Genomic DNA, 13,476 nt, shown 5'->3' with positions numbered 1-13,476 from the left:
AGCGGAACACTTTTGACGGTTTGTCAAAAGCAGCAAACGAGAACCTGGGTGGCAGCGAATTTCGGAGAAACTGGGCCTGTTTCCCAAATAGCTTTTTATGGACACTTCCTGGGGCTAATCCGCTTGCCACAAGCGCAGTGCCGCCGTCCGCCAAAGCTTTCTGCCGCTTAAGGGCGAAATTCGCCTTTCTGTCCACACATAAAACAGGAACCCTATACCGGCGCTTCCCTGGTGTGAGAAATTTCGTTACTTTCTCCAAAATTACGAACTGTTCATTCTAGCGTAACTTCCCTGCCGCCAGACGCATTGCCAAAGGTGCAGAACAATGGAGAGTGATTGTTAGAAACCAGTAGTAACTTCAATAAGCTTTTTGCAAGGTTTGGCTGGGAAGTTGCTGCTTTCCTCTGATTTTATGTTAGAAAAGGAATTTATTCGTTCATCACATTCGCAGCAACTTTCAGTCTCTAAGTGGGGTATGGTAACTGCGGGAAGTACAAGAGAGACTGGAGGGGATTCGTTCCCTCCACTAGGCTGGTGCTCACTGGCGTCCGCTCGCCTTAATCGAAGAACGTAAGTTTCGCTCTGCCAGTAGCGCAATCCATCTTTGGGGCACCTCGTCTTTCATTCATTTTATTATGCAGCTTAAATCCTCACTTATCTGTGTTAAATATTCGGGTCATTTATTTTGGTTTTGCGAGCTGCTGAGAAGTGACAGTCTTATTCTACTTTTCCTCCTGGAGTCTTCAAATTAAATGCAAGTGCCACGGAGTTCGGAGTCACTTTATTTTCATTTGTTAAAATTTTCAGGACATTGCCGTGTATTATTAATTATCATTTGCTCACTTAATTATATTAAATAAAAGTTTTGTATCCCGATATGACTTACATTTTGAGATCCCTAATGTCCTTCAACATTACAATATACCTAGCTGCATTTCTATGATGTTGGCTTCTTTGTGACGAGTATCTGTTGTGTGCAGTGCACTCCATCTTCAGGCCACGAGCGGCCTACCGGGACCATCCGACCGCCGTGCCATCCTCGGTGGAGGATGCGGATAGGAGGGGCGTGGGGTCAGCACACCGCTCTCCCGGTCGTAAGATGGTATTCTTGACCGAAGCCGCTACTAGTCTGTCGAGTAGCTCCTGAATTGGCATCACGAGGCTAAGTACACCCCGAAAAATGGCAACAGCACATGGCGGCCTGGATGGTCACCCATCCAAGTGCCGACCAAACCCGACAGCACTTAACTTCGGTGATCTCACGGGAACCGGTGTTACAACTGCGGCAAGGCCGTTGCCTGTTGTACTATTTTTAAGGATACTGTACATGATATGCAGTGTTGGTAACGAATGTCAAATGATCAGTCTTTTATAGTAGTTAGATGCACGAGGTATTGTGCCTCATTTCGACCTCTTCCACGTCTGTTGGTTGAGTCAGTATCCGTGTTGTGTCATGCATACCACGTATCAACATTTTGTATACTTTTTATTTAATTTCCTCCGGCTGTAAAGTAGCTAATTACCTGCCGAGATACGTCATCTTAACAAGGCATGTAATTTCAAGGTCTTTGTAACAATAAAAAGAAAATAAATGATCGAAAGGTATATACTGTATATTTCCGACTGCTGATGACGCCGCACTTCGGGCTGGAAGATGTTTACACCGCTGGTCAGAAGCACAGAAGGGACGGCGCGACCCGGACCACAAGGACGGAAATTCACAGAAAACCTCTGGCTGTATTTTTGCAGCACCGAGCGAGTTAAGGACTGATGACCTTCGCAGTTAAGTCCCATAAGATTTCACACACATTTTGAACATAATTTCTCTAAATCGCCCCAGGAAATTCCGGGACGGTTCCTTTGAAAGAGCACGCCAGACTTCCTTCCCCATCCCTTCTTTAATGACCTCGTAGTCGATGGTAAGTTAAACACTAATCTCTTCCTCCAACTCTTCCGGCTGCGGAGTGTTCGCGGTAGCCGCGGAGGAGCTTGGAGGTGAAGTCGCGATCCGGACGGCAGGGTGCAGACGGTAATCGTGTAGTTGTATAATGATGGGTATTACGCAGAATACGCTACATTCGTTTATGTTGAGCGTCAAATGCCAGTCACTGCACCAACCGTAGGGCCGGTACAGTTCTTGTATTTCGCTACATCAGCACCCCTCAAGCCACATTATGGTGCGTGACGGAGGATTGTTTGTTAACCACTGTCTTTCTCCCCTTTCCTGCACGTGGGAGGAACAACTGTTAAGTCTACATTCGAGCGCGAATCTACTCTTACCTCCACTTTCTTTTCGAAAAATACGCAGAGGGAATTCCCCGAAACCAGATCTACATTTTGCTTTCGATTTAAAAAAAAATAGCAAATAGTAAATGTTTTAAAATAATTATTTACTTTATAATGTTACGCACCATTTATGTTTTAGTAGCAGAAAATACTATTAAAAGCTACTAAAAAAAATCTTTTCAGAAAACTTACAGTTAGCGAGATTGAAAACAGGTTGTTGAAATCGGACTGCTTGTAAAAATAATAAAAATGACGAAAATGGAAGATAGAAAATGGTGTTATATAAGTTAAAACATAATCTGGTCTCAAGCTCAACACCTTTTGGAAGCTACAGACTTTCTCTGTGCTGAAGCCAAGAGTACTGACCGAGCGAGGTGGCGCAGTGGTTAGCACACTGGACTCGCATTCGGGAGGACGACGGTTCAATCCCGTCTCCGGCCATCCTGATTTAGGTTTTCCGTGATTTCCCTAAATCGTTTCAGGCGAATGCCGAGATGGTTCCTTTGAAAGGGCACGGCCGATTTCCTTCCCAATCCTTCCCTAACCCGAGCTTGCGCTCCGTCTCTAATGACCCCGTTGTCGACGGGACGTTAAACACTAACCACCACCACCACCACCACCACCACCAAGAGTACTGCTGCGGGATATTCCGACAGACTCTCTTTCTGTTAGTTTGATTTTGTGGCGTTTAAAGAAAAGATTCATTTTTCCTCAGCATTTTCGTCGTCGAAAGAGAGTTCAGTGTTAGTTCTCTTTCCTAACGGTACGGCCATTCTTCGCAAATCACGCAGAAATACACAGAAAAAAGTTTCCATAGCAAAACAATAGTAAACCAACTCTTCTTCAAGATCTACCCAAAACTGTAGGCCTGTCTATTTTTGTTTTTCCTGTTTCCTCGGCTATAATCTGCTTTATGATGTACCAACTCATGTGGTTTTTGGAACATAAGCAGTCTACTAGCCTTGTTCCAGTATACCATTTCCGAAAAGGATCAGTTGCTTTAGGCATTTTAGATGGACTTCCCCATTGTCACCTTGGATTTAACAACAGAATTCTTGCTTACTAATACAAGCAAAATTTCAATTTGACTAAATTGGAGGTACAATTTAAGCAAGTGAATGATGTCTATTTTTCATGATTATAGTCTAAATTTTGTTAACCCTATAAAGATTTAACCAAAGAGCTAAGTGAAGTGGTTTAATCACAAACAAATAACTAGAAGAAATATCGAAAATGTAATAACTTTTTGGATTATCAAACCATGTAGTTGCGCAGTAATAAACAATGAATGAAGTGAGGAACGTGTGCGCTCCGTTGCAGAATGATAGAAACTTAAACTACTGTTTATGTTTGGGCCCATTAGAGTTCAGGAGAAACCGGAGCCAGTGGAGATCAGAGGTCCGGTATTGGAGCAGGAGTCCAATTTACGACACTCTCTCTATAAGTAGGAGGAAACAATGCGTTGAGTGACGATTATACAAATGTACGCTTTCGGAATTTTAAATGTAAACGACACCGTCATGTACAACGCCTTTGTTGTACCGTCTGCCATTGGAGGTAGATGAGCATACGAGCGCCACGAGAAGGACAGGCCGTCGCGCTTACGAAACGGCACGCGACACTGCAGGTCTTACGAGTGCCAGCAGACGTCTCCGGCGGGAAGTCGAGTAACTATTTCATAGGAGTTTAATAATTCTTGACTGCGCGTTTAGATGCACGAAGACTCTCGACAGCACACGACAAACTTAAAACCCTTAGTAGGTATCTTTTCATTGGCGCATTGATTTCCCTTGGGCCCTGCACGGAGCCGTGCGTTCGCGATATATGGCGGACAAGGCGACTAGTGTGACGACACATGTTCATTGCGTAGCCCATATCTCTCCCGGGACCCGATGAGCATGTCCGTGACGTTTCCATGCTCAAGTTGTCGGCACAAGGGACATTAGCTATCACTGATGTAGCGGTTAACGAGTGTTGTGACGTCACTTCCTACTATTTCACGCCGACGAGCCATTACGACACGTGAAAGAAAGTTCTACGGTATTTTGGCGACGTGTCACGTAAAGTAGAACCAATAGGAAGCAAGAACGCTCGCTACATCACAAGCTAGGGACTACATAAAGCAAGATGTCGTACTGCATTTATTGTGTTCTGTGGAAGCCCATATTCTGTGGGTTTTATGTTATACCTTAGATAAATGTATGCAGTGTGTTAAGCACTAAGACACTAAATGTCTCGGTAACGGATCATTATTGGTACGATTTGCTGGAACAAAACGTAGGGAACCGTCAAATTTGTGGTTAAAGAATTTTCGTATTTAATTATTACCGCTCTATAACTCTCGTGTGAAGCGAATAACCCGTTTTGAAGCAATGGCACACTGAAGATTCACGAAAAACGTGTCGTTCATATTAGGACCTGTTATAATTAAATGTAAATTAATAACATTTCTACGATTAAGGCCTATAGAAGACTATAATATACAATACTAAGTCCCTTATGACGAAGCTACAGCCTAGCATAGTGGGTAGAGGCACTAGGTTAGACAGCACAGAGTATGTCGGCAGGGGGTTCGTGTCCTGCAATACCTACAATTTTTTTCACCTTCGCATTTTCTAAAAGGTTGAGGGACTCTTTTATTAAATGAACAGAAATAAGTTCTGTAGTATTTGATGTTATATAAATATCAGTACGTTCTCAGTTAGGAGTCAGTTTGTTCGATTTGGTGACTATTTAAATGCTAAGTCCCTTATTGACTGGACGTGTTTATTTCCTTTTTGTGTTATTACATGTTCACAGAGATTAATACTTTTGTTTATGTACACCTCACACAGAACAACATGAGTAGCATATCGACAAGTGGGAAATGTGCGTTTTAATAGAGCTAACATAGGAATTCTACGCGCATCGACTTTTGTGAACAAACTGCATCGTTTGAGAGCCAACTAAAGCCAACAACTGCCGCCGGAGAGTGCTGAGGGCGCAAAATCACATAACCAGATCGTACTGGGTGTCGACGGCGCTGTATCTCGTGACGATGGATATCGCGTCTGCGCGCACGTTAACGTTAACTGCCTCATCTCGTGTGCTGACGGCTTTACGAAACTAACATGTGACCAAGCCCTCTGTTTTTCACTGTATCTCTATCTGGTAACAATGACTCACCTGTGAATTTCGCAACTCTACTGACTCAAACGGAAAATTTTAGTAGGTGTTGAGACGGTTTAAGTAGACTTAGTTCCTGTTTCGCTCACTTGCACTGCTGCATACACCCTCTGTCCCTCCCCACGCTCCACCGCGCAGCCGCGGGCTGTGATGACGGACAAGCCGAGCCCCCGCCAGCGGACGCGTGCCGCTCCCCTGTCCACGGCAATGTTTATAAATGAGCGCCGAGACAAAACGCCGCCCGGCCGCACAGGACAGTGTTATTCGCCCGACGGCAGCATTGATGCTCCCAAATTGAATGGCTGACAGCCCTGGCGCTCCCCGTTGCGCGGTATTAACTTCGCTATCCGACCGGAAAATATCAGTAATAGAAAAAGCACCGCAATGCATTATCTTTCTCCCTTTGTTCTCTCTCTCTCTCTTCCTCTCTCTTTGATATTTTGTGCGAAATGATAGCTTTAGCCAAAAGGTCACCGCGCCAGTCCGAAATATTACTACAAAATAACACACATTTGTGTTGTTTTGTCGAAAATTGACATGGTGAGACAGTAGCTGCGTAAAAATGTAGGTTAACTCTTACAGTATATTAAATCAAACAGCAACCAGCCACTTTTAATAATAGTGGCTGGTTGCAATTTTTGTTTTTTTGTCAATTATTCTGTAAGCATTTATGTACATGCGGGTCTTGACGTTTGATACTAGAGGGGTCGGCAGAAGAAATTATAATCCACAATTTGGTACCGATTAGTTTTAACTGCCCTACTCCGCGTAGTTACATCACAGTTTTGGTAACTTGCACTGATGGTAACGCAGAGACCGGTGCAACAAATAGGATGTCCCTGAGGTCGATGACGGTGGACTTTACGAAGTGAACGGTTAAACAAAAACAAGTCCAGCGAGCAAACACAAACGTAATGACAAAAGCCATGGGATAGCGATACGCACATATGCAGATGGCAGTAGTAACGCATACAACGCTTCAGTGCATTGGCGGAGCTGTGATTTGTACTCAAGTCATTACGTGAGTAGATTTCCGACGTGATTATGGCCGCACGACTGCAATTAACAGACTTTGAATGTGAAATGGTAGCTAGAGCTAGACACGAGGGACACTCCATTTCGGAAATATTTAGGGAATTCAATATTCCGTGATAAGAGTATGACGAGAATACCAGATTCGTTTCACTTAACGATCTAGAGGAGCGTCTTTTTCGTAGAGTAGTCAGTGCTATCAGAAAAGCAACACTGCGTGAAATAACCGCAGAAATCAATGTGAGACGTACGACGAACGTATCCATTAGGACAGTGAGGCGAAATTTGGCATTTATGGGCTAAGGCACCAGACGATTGGCGCGAGTGCATTTGCTACCATCACGACATCGCCTGCAGCGCTTCTCCTTGGGTCGAGACCATATCTGTTGGACCCTACACAATTGGAAAACCGTGGTCTGGTCACATGAGGTCTGATTTAAAATGGCAAGAGCTGTTAGTAGGGTTCGAGTGTTGCTCGGACCCCGCGAAACTATGGATCCAAGTTCTCAGCAAGTCACTGTGCAAGCTGCTGATGGCTCCATAATAATGTGGGCTGTGTATACATGGAATGGACTGGAGCTGCTGGTCCAACTGAACCAATCATTGAAGGGAAATGTTTATGTTTGGCTTTTTGGACATCATTTGCACGCATTCATCTGTTTTTATGGAGGACAATGCGCCGTGTCACCGGTCCACAACTGTCTGCGACTGGTTTGAAGAACATTCTGGAGGATTCGAACGAATTATTTGGAGAGCCAGATTGCTCAGTACGAATACCACCGAACATTTATGGTACGTAATCGAGAGATCAGTTCTTACACAAAAATCTGCACCGCAATTATGGATGGCTATGGGTGCAGCATGGTTCAATAATCCTGTAGGGGACTTCCAACGAACTGTTGAGTCCATGCCACGTCGAGTTGATGTACTACGCTGGGTGAAAGGACGTCCGACACGATATCACAAACTATCCTATTAATTTTGTCACCTCAGTGTCAGGACTGTGCTTTGCACTCGCGAATAACTAGCGGCTTCAAAGAATAGCAAGAGACTGACTGCCAAGTGTCGGGCCGCAGTATTTACAGGCAGTGTTAGATCGGTGGATGGCTGCATGTGATATGCTTGCTACGGGGGCGTCTCGTGCGAGAACGAGCTGCGGCTTAGGTGTGAAGGTCGAGTATCCCTGGCCAGTTCTTCGTATCGATATTCGGCCAGGGCGGGGAATCAGAGCTCTCTTCGGAAACTAAATGTGTTATTACATTATCTGCTGCTTTTATGAGTGCATCATATGTTGTTAAAACGTAGTTCGATATAACCCTGTAAATTGCTGTCCATTATGTAAATTGTTCTATCATAATGCCTTTATGTTCAACCAAATACTTAACACGTAATTACTAAAAACACGTTTTTGTGCGTTAGCACCTTCTCCCATCAACCCATTCAATTACAACTGAAGACAGAAGGCAGAATATCCATTTTTAGCCATAATACACACCGCTTTCTCGACATGAAATCATGATCTAAATACTACAAAGTTCCTGAGGTCACACCAACGCTTAAGAAAGGCTATAGAAGTAATACCTCAAATTATACGCCCATGCCACTGACCTAGATTTGTAGTACGATTCTGGAACATATGCTGTTCTGGTCTTCAATCCGAATAATGGTCTGATACAGCTCTCCATGGTACTCTATCCTTTTCTCCTCAGTTCTGTTTAGTACCTCCCCATTAGTTACGTAATCTACCCACCTAATCTTCAGCATTATTCTGTGGTATCACATTTCAAAAACCTCTATTCTGCTCTTGTCTAAACTGTTTATCGTCCATGTTTCACTCCCATGGGTACACTTCATACAAATACTTTCAGAAAAGGCTTCCTAACAGTTAAACCTATACTCGATCTTAACAAATTTCTCTCTTTCCTTGGCATTGCCAGTTTACATTTTATATCCTCTCTACTTCGGCTACTAACTACAGCTATTTTGAAATCTAAATAGCAAAACTCGTCTACTACTTTAAATGTCTCGTTACCTAATTTAATTCGCTCAGCATCACCTGATTTTATTCGAGTACAGTCCATTGCCCTTGTTTTGCTTTCGTTTATGTCCATTTTGTATCCTCCTTTCAAGAATATACTGTCCATTCCGTTCGACTGCTCTTCCAAGTCCTTTGTATGTCTCCCACAGAATTACAATGTCATCGGCAAAATTCAAAGTTTGTGTTTTTCTCCCTGAACTTTATTACTACTCCAATCTTTTTTTTGCCAACGTACACACTGAATACCATTGGCGATGGTCTACAAGCCCGTCTCGCTCCCATCTCAACCACTGCTTCCCTTTCATATCCATCCACTCTTTTAACTCCCGTCTAGTTACTGTAAAAATTGTAAGTAATCTTTCTCTCCCTGTATTTTACCCCGGAATATTCCAGTCGAGATTGTCAAAAGCTTTCTTTAAGTTTACAAATGCTATGAACGTAGGTACGCTTTCCCTTAACCTATCTTCCACGATCAATCGTAGGGTCATTATGGCCTCGTGTGTTTCTATATTACTCCGGAATCCAAACTGATGTCCCCAGAGGACGGCTTCTACCAGTTTTCTATTCCTCTATATGGAAAACGTTTTAGTATTTTGTAACCATGATTTGCAAAACTGATAGTTCTAATATTCACACCTCTCAGTAACTGTTTTCTTTGGAAATGGAATTACTACATTCTTCCTGATGTCTGAAGGTATTTCGGTTTGCTTGTCTCACACATGTTCCACACCAGATGGAAGAGTTTTGTTATGGCTGGCTCTCCCGAGGCGAACAGAACACCTTGAGAGACCAGAGATAAGACCTTCAGATTCACAGGGTACATACATTACTATGTTCTTAGGAAATGATTAGCATTTGAACCATGTCGACCCGCAGGTTCAAGTTCAATATCGATATCGCAGTGCAACACCACTTACTAGTGAAATGTCCTTGGGGGTCTCGACCCTATAAGCCGAAGGTAATGGATCAGATAGATATGCAAGATGACACGCAGACGTAACCACGAACCGTACCGTCAAATCAGTAAGTTTGGAAGAGGTCTCATTATTGGCATGAGAGAATGTGACGCACCCAATCGGGACGAAGTGTTTCGGTAGTGCAACGGATGTGTGCAGAATTGTTCACGGAAGGCCGTAGAAAATGACTAGATGGGTAAGGTCGCGCCACCCTGACCACCCTCCGACAAGATCGACACCTCATCCGAGTGGCAATGCAGGAGAGATCTGCATCCTCCTCGGCTCTGGCACAACACACTGAAACAGTGTAACACGCCCAACACTATCATGGGTGACAGTTCGTCACCGGTATTTGTGGCGTGGGTTACGTGCGCGTCATCCACTTCTCCGTCTAACTTTGACGAATGTGCAAAAATATGCTAGACGGTAGTGGTGTATGGGACGACGTCTCTGCGGACAGGAATGGCATCAGAAAGTGTTTTCGGACGAATACAGTTCTGTTTCTTTTTTTAATGATGGCCGGATTTTGGTTCACCACAGATAGGGAGAGAGTCGTCACAGTCACTGCATTCGCACAAGATATACAGCGCCAACCCAAGGCCTTATGGTGTCGGGTGGCATTGGATACAGCCACAGATCACATTTGGGGCGTGTCCAGGGCACTGAGCAGTGTGACCTTCGTGAATGACATCCTGCGACCTGTAGCCATACCCTCTCTGCACAACAACCCAGTTCCATTTTTCACCAAGACAAAGCGCGACTACATGTTATTGCACGAGCCCGTGGCTTCTTGGTGTCGCAGGATGTTAGCCTTTCGTCCTGGTCCGCCATATCACGAGCTTCTTACCAATCGAAAATATGAGGGATGTGGTGAAATGACAGGTGCAGCGCTGTGACTCAATGACAACCACAGCACATGAACTGGGGAACCAGATGAATGCCGCATGGATGGCCATAGACAGGACGCTGTTCGCGCCTTAACCGCGACGATGCCATCAAACATGGAACAAGTTATTAGGGGTCATGGCGGACCCTGTGCCTTCTAGCCAACAGGACACTTGCTGAACCGAGGTGGCTGAAATGCTGATCATTTCTGCAGAACATACTGATGTACACGGCCGTGAATATGAACGTCCTCCCTCTACTCGTTCAATGTGTTCTGTTTGTTTTTTCTCAAGACACACCCACACACACACACACACACACACACACACACACACACACACACACACACATATATATATATATATATATATATATATATATATATATATGGAAATGAGCGTTTAGCATCATTGACCCCGGGAGGCCCTTTACGGGGCAGGTCCGGCCGCCTTGGTGCAGGTCTTATTACAGTCGACGCCACATTGGACGACCTATGCACCGGATGGGGATGAAATGCCCAGTCGGGAATCTAACCCGGGCCCGTAGGACGGCAATCCGTCACTCTGACCACGCAGCTACCGGGGTGTATATATACACTCCTGGAAATTGAAATAAGAACACCGTGAATTCATTGCCCCAGGAAGGGGAAACTTTATTGACACATTCCTGGGGTCAGATACATCACATGATCACACTGACAGAACCACAGGCACATAGACACAGGCAACAGAGCATGCACAATGTCGGCACTAGTACAGTGTATATCTACCTTTCGCAGCAATGCAGGCTGCTATTCTCCCATGGAGACGATCGTAGAGATGCTGGATGTAGTCCTGTGGAACGGCTTGCCATGCCATTTCCACCTGGCGCCTCAGTTGGACCAGCGTTCGTGCTGGACGTGCAGACCGCGTGAGACGACGCTTCGTTCAGTCCCAAACATGCTCAATGGGGGACAGATCCGGAGATCTTGCTGGCCAGGGTAGTTGACTTACACCTTCTAGAGCACGTTGGGTGGCACGGGATACATGCGGACGTGCATTGTCCTGTTGGAACAGCAAGTTCCCTTGCCGGTCTAGGAATGGTAGAACGATGGGTTCGATGACGGTTTGGATGTACCGTGCACTATTCAGTGTCCACTCGACGATCACCAGTGGTGTACGGCCAGTGTAGGAGATCGCTCCCCACACCATGATGCCAGGTGTTGGCCCTGTGTGCCTCGGTCGTATGCAGTCCTGATTGTGGCGCTCACCTGCACGGCGCCAAACACGCATACGACCATCATTGGCACCAAGGCAGAAGCGACTCTCATCGCTGAAGACGACACGTCTCCATTCGTCCCTCCATTCACGCCTGTCGCGACACCACTGGAGGCGGGCTGCACGATGTTGGGGCGTGAGCGGAAGACGGCCTAACGGTGTGCGGGACCGTAGCCCAGCTTCATGGAGACGGTTGCGAATGGTCCTCGCCGATACCCCAGGAGCAACAGTGTCTCTAATTTGCTGGGAAGTGGCGGTGCGGTCCCCTACGGCACTGCGTAGGATCCTACGGTCTTGGCGTGCATCCGTGCGTCGCTGCGGTCCGGTCCCAGGTCGACGGGCACGTGCACCTTCCGCCGACCACTGGCGACAACATCGATGTACTTTGGAGACCTCACGCCCCACGTGTTGAGCAATTCGGCGGTACGTCCACCCGGCCTCCCGCATGCCAACTATACGCCCTCGCTCAAAGTCCGTCAACTGCACATACGGTTCACGTCCACGCTGTCGCGGCATGCTACCAGTGTTAAAGACTGCGATGGAGCTCCGTATGCCACGGCAAACTGGCTGACACTGACGGCGGCGGTGCACAAATGCTGCGCAGCTAGCGCCATTCGACGGTCAACACCGCGGTTCCTGGTGTGTCCGCTGTGCCGTGCGTGTGATCATTGCTTGTACAGCCCTCTCGCAGTGTCCGGAGCAAGTATGGTGGGTCTGACACACCGGTGTCAATGTGTTCTGTTTTCCATTTCCAGGAGTGTATATATATGCCCATGTACTAGCTCACTACGTCTCGGGTACTGTGAAACTTCCATATCTATTATCCACCGTAGGAAGTGCAGTGTTCAGATAAATTAAAAAAAAAAAAACTCTTTCCTTACGCAACTCCGCGTGAACTTGCGTATAACAGTGTTATCGAGTTGGTAAGAAACTATTATGGCCAACAAGTGAATGTGGTAGTGGTTAGGTATCATTTCTTTAATTGCAAAAAACAGTTGGAACAGACTCATCACGAGTGGGTGACACATTTGCAGGGTATGACAAGGAAATGAAAATTCAAATGTGCCTGCGGTGCTTTACATTCAGATGTCGTATTACATGACGCAATCGTGTACGATGTACCTGATGCCAAACTCAGAGACCAGATTTTGAAACAGTCATCCACCATATCGGCATGTACTGCAAATACTAGATCAGTACGATTCCAGTGCCTGGTCGACTCATAAATTTGAGCACCCCGCTATTTGTCGGGTTGAGTCCCTTACTTGCAATTGCCCTATTCCACACTGGTGGCATGTGCCAGCAATGCCGAGTAAACAACGTTCCACACCGCGTAAGCAGTTCGCTAAACAGACGGCTACACAGGCGAACAGAATTAAGTCTTGCCCTAGGTGTTATGCACGGCACAATCTCAAAGGCTGCCGCCCCTCCCAAGAAGCTCAGTGTTACGATTGTGGCAGAAAAGGGCATGTGCAATCTGTATGTTTGCAACAGAACGAACATAAGAATTCGGCCCACTCATAAAAATCTCGTCACAAGGCTCATAAATGCCGTATATTCAAAGTCTGCAACAGACATCAGCACACCTAGCAAGCGTGCAGTTTCTACAGTGATATGCCAGTGAAACAAACTTTTTGTTCATTAATTATTAGTGGGAAATGTCGAAAATTTTAGTTGGACATGGGTGCCTCTGTCACATTGATAAATCGTCACACGCGAGCTGTTATGCTCCCCACGCCTGTCTATAACTAGCACGCAACTGACTGCTTATAATGGACAAGACATTCCCGTTTTCGGAAAATGTTCTTTGCCTGCCATGTATCGCTCGCATAAGTGAACAATGACTTTTACAGTGCTA

At 45.6% G+C, this 13,476-nt stretch overlaps 1 pseudogene; it reads right to left on the bottom strand.

Annotated features, from left to right (window-relative positions):
• Positions 1-1,181: 1,181 nt before the first annotated feature.
• LOC124614670 lies at positions 1,182-1,299 on the bottom strand (annotated as a pseudogene).
• Positions 1,300-13,476: the final 12,177 nt, after the last annotated feature.

This window comes from Schistocerca americana, chromosome 4 (genome assembly GCF_021461395.2).
Source record: "Schistocerca americana isolate TAMUIC-IGC-003095 chromosome 4, iqSchAmer2.1, whole genome shotgun sequence".
In the NCBI taxonomy this organism is placed as follows: Eukaryota; Metazoa; Arthropoda; class Insecta; order Orthoptera; family Acrididae; genus Schistocerca; species Schistocerca americana.
This window is presented reverse-complemented; position numbering and strand designations above follow the sequence as displayed.